At 35.5% G+C, this 4,552-nt stretch overlaps 1 pseudogene; it reads left to right on the plus strand.

The window, feature by feature from the left end:
• The first annotated feature begins 1,164 nt into the window (after positions 1–1,164).
• On the plus strand, positions 1,165–1,281 carry LOC111827857 (annotated as a pseudogene).
• The last annotated feature ends 3,271 nt before the right edge of the window (positions 1,282–4,552 follow it).

Below are 4,552 nucleotides of genomic sequence, written 5' to 3' on the forward strand. Positions count from 1 at the left end.
TTATTTGCCATATAAAAACCTACTTTAGCTCACCTCTGTATGAATTCTAGTTGTTCTGCATCTTCACCAAAGTATTGTCTTTTTAAATTTTAACCATTCTCCTACTTGTGCAGTCAAATTTATGGTGGTTTAAATATTCATGTCCCTAAAGACTAATAACAATGAACATATTTACATGTGTTATTTGGCTTCCTTTTATATACCTTCTCCTGTGAAATGTTTGTTTAAATGATTATCCATTAAAAAAATCATGTTTCTGTATGATTGTATTTCAAATTTTTTAATTTTATATATGTACATATATATGTACAGTGCATATATATGTATGTATAGTACATGTATATATGTGAATATCTGTATACCTATATCCTATCTAATAATAGACAAAGATGCAAATTGACCATACCTTTGCTATGCCCACCATTGGCTAATCAGAGTGATATGCAAATTAACCGCCAACAAAGATGGTGGTTAATTTGCATATGTAGGCGCAAAGTGGCGGAGCGGAGACTGAAGGCGGCTCCGGCCGGAGCAGCGAAGGCTTGAAGGCGGCTTCGGCCGGAGTGAAGGCCTGGGTCCTGGGTGCTGGAGGAAAACCAGTGCCGGCAACCAGGGGAAGGGAAGGCCTATTGCATGAATCTTTTCGTGCAACAGAGCCTCTAGTTGATAAATATAGATATATAGATAAATGATATAGGTATAGATGATATAGATATAGTTATAGGTAGATATAGATATAGATATAGATATAGATATAGATATAGATATAGATATAGATATGTATAGCTATAGATATACATCCCTGTTTTTAATTTCTCCCATTCTGGCTTGTGCTTGTATATATTCTATGTTGAATTTATTTTGTTTTATTTTGGCTTCTTTTGAAGAAGCCAATTTGGTAAGGTCATTTTATCATTATTTTCTTTTTATATTTCATGACTTTCATGTCCTAAAACTAGGTTACAAATATTTTTCTCTATCTTTAAAATAATTTTATTATTTTAGTTTTGTCATTTAGGTCCACTGATCCATTTCAAGTGCAGTTTTCTATATGGTGTTCAGTGATACTGATGTTTATGTTTTACAGATAACTAGTTATTCCAGTACAAGCCTTGAAATTATGTTGTATAAGTTTCCAATGTTTTCCTTTTAAAAATTGCTTTAATCGCTTCTCGGCCTTTTGGCTAAGATCAAGTGTAGTATCTGTTCTTATCAGTTTAAAAATTGCTTTGGGTATTCTAAATTTTATAGATTTCCCTATATATTTTAGAACCAGCTTATTAATTTGTCCAAAAATGCATATTATAATTTGTGATTTGCACTGTTGAAGTATTATATGCCTATTGTTAATTTTTTTTCTAAGTAATTATGTTTTAGTGCATACTTTCAAGTTTTATTTTTTTCATTGTTAGCTAGTTCTGCATAAAATACTATTGATTTATGTACATTAACTTTGTATCCTATGACCTTACAAACTTCACTTTTTTTTAGAGGAAATTGATTATCCTATTATTCTTCACCTTTAATAAAGGAAACATAGGTTCTTTGTACTTTGATTCTGGCTTACAGATAAAAAGCACATATGGTATCACAGACAAAAATCTTATGCCTAGTCAGCATTTTCCTTTGTCATCTTCATATGCCCCTGGGGTGCACACAATCTAAGTCAGCAGTTCTCATCCTATGGGTCGCGACCTCTTTGGGGGTCGAATGACCCTTTCACAGGGGTCACCTAAGACCATCGGAAAACACATATATAATTACATATTGTTTTTGTGATTAATCAGTATGCTTTAATTATGTTCAATTTGTAACAATGAAAATACATCCTGCATATTAGATATTTACATTACCATTCATAACAGTAGCAAAATTACAGTTATGAAGTAGCAACGAAAATAATTTTATGGTTGGGGGTCACCACAACATGAGGAACTGTATTAAAGGGTCGCGGCATTAGGAAGGTTGAGAACCACTGACCTAAATTATGCTTCTGTTTTATGACTTGAACTGTTGTACAATATATGTATCTGTAATTCTTGTATTTTTAAAAAAATGTATCTTTATTGTTGAAAGTATCTCCTTTTTTTCCCCATTGACTCCCTCCACTTCGTCCCCCACCACCCTCACCCAACCTTAACCGCAACTATTGTCTGTGTTCAATTTTAGTAGTTGATTTTAGAGGCGAAAGAGTTTCTGTGTAAAAATAATGCCATCTGCAAATAGAGACAGTTGTAATTCCTTGTTATCTTCATTGTTTTTATTTTATATTTCATGTTTGTACTGGGTAGTATTTTCTCTTGGCTATGTTCTATAGTTTTTAGTGCTTAGTTATTGCATGTCCATTATTATTTTTATAAGTATTCTATGTTTTGGTGTTACTGTAAATATATTTAAAATTGTATTCTCCCATTAATTATAGTCATTGGACTCTTTATTCTCTTCCATTGATCCATTTGTCTATTCTTCCAGATATTACATAGTTTTTATTACTGCGACCTTAATAAAAATCTTGAAATGAGTACTTGGAATCCTCTAACTCATTTCTTCCTTTCTTTCTTTCTTTCTTTCTTTCTTTCTTTCTTTCTTTCTTTCTTTCTTTCTTTCTTTCTTTCTTTCTTTCTTTCTTTCTTTCTTTCTTCCTTCCTTCCTTCCTTCCTTCCTTCCTTCCTTCCTTCCTTCCTTCTTTCTTTTTCTTTCTTTCTTCCTTCCTTCCTTCCTTCCTTCCTTCCTTCCTTCCTTCCTTCCTTCCTTCCTTCCTTTCTTTCTTTCTTTCTTTCTTTCTTTCTTTCTTTCTTCTTTCTTTTTAGGTTCACAGCAAAATTGTGACATTTCCCATATACCACCTGCCCCCCAAATATACATAGCCTTTCTCATTATCAACATTTCCCACCAGAGTGATACATTTGTTACAGTTGATGTCGGCTTATTTGGGTCTTGCCTGAAAGTCTGGAGGGCTAACCAAGTCTCTTCATTTTGAGGTCAAATTCCAAACTTTGTCTCCTTATATTACACAGCCTCTGAATTTTTTTTTTTTTATGTCTAGCATATCAGGAACAGTTCTTTGCTGAGCTCCCTGGAATCTTGCCATGTTCATCTACGAACTTGGTCAAGGACCAGATGTAAATATTCATGTAGATTTGGGGGAAATTTTCTGTATTTTTTTCCTTCTTGACTCTGTCCCCCAATTCCAGATGACATATGTCAGCTCCTACCTCTGTTTCCTCCATCCAGTAAATTGCAATTTTTCTATTTGAATTAGATTATCATGCTCTGATTTGGTAAAGGCTTTCAAGATACTCATGGTGAATATCTGGTTATATATCTGGTTCAACCAACCTGCATTGGTTGAGGTACAGCATCTGCAAAGAGTTGCCTTTTATATATTGTCAACTTTTTTATATTTTGTTCTAATTGCTTAAGGAAGAAAGGCAATTCTGAAAATAGTTACTCTCTTATGGCCAGAACTAGACATTACCCTGAAATTTTATTCTACTATAAGTTTAAAATAGGTAGCTCATCTAATTGGCTTACATTTTTCTATTTTTGTTGGTTTTAACCTTTAAATATTTAAAATAATTATGTGCATAAACTTCTTTACATATAACTCTAATATCCTATCTAATAAAGAAGGAATATGCAAATTGACCACCATGCTATCACAAAGATGACAGCGCCCATAGCCACAAGATGGCAGTGCCCAGTCCCCTCAGGCCCCCCCCCCGGAGTCCCCAAGTCCTTTCAGCCCCACCGGGGGGCGGGAAGGTGAATGGTGTGGCCTGATTCACCCTCAGCCCCCCAGCTGCCAGGTTGCAAACAAGCCTCAGATGGTGGCTGCCCAGATGCCTAGGGCCAGCCCGAGGCACAGGCAAGTCTCAGATGGTGGCTGCCCAGCCTCCCAGGGCCACACGAGGCTCAGGTAACCAGGGCTGGCCGAGGCTTGCACTGCTGGTAGTGGCAGCAGCAGAGGTGTGATGGGGGCATCACCTTCCCCTGATCGCCGTGTCACCTCCCGCCCCTGAGGGCTCCCAGACTGTGAAAGGAGGCAGGCTGGGCTGAGGGACGCCCCCTCCAGTGCATGCATTTTCATGCACCAGGCCTCTAGTTAATTATAAGTATTTATTAATTATACATTTTAATATATTTTTTCTAGATTGTTTTTGGTGTGTTTTTTAAATTACTTTCTATTGTGGTAAAATTTACTATCTTAATTATTTCTAAGTGTACAGTGCAGTGATTTTAAAATATATTCATATTTAGTGCAAACAATCTTCAGAACTTTTTCTTTAAAACAAAAGCCTAGTCCAGACGGATTCACAGGGGAGTTTTACCAAATATTCAAAGAAGAACTAACACCTATCCTTCTCAAACTATTCCAAAAAGTTTAAGAGGAAGGAACACTTCTAAACTCTTTCTAGAAGGTCAGCATTACCCTAATTCCAAAACCGGATAAAGACACACAAAGAAAGAGACTATAGGCATATCTCTGATGATGATAGACACTAAAATATCAACAAAATTTAGCAAATTGGATCCACAATACATTAAAAAG

This window comes from Myotis lucifugus, unplaced genomic scaffold (assembly GCF_000147115.1).
Source record: "Myotis lucifugus unplaced genomic scaffold, Myoluc2.0 scaffold_233, whole genome shotgun sequence".
In the NCBI taxonomy this organism is placed as follows: domain Eukaryota; kingdom Metazoa; phylum Chordata; class Mammalia; order Chiroptera; family Vespertilionidae; genus Myotis; species Myotis lucifugus.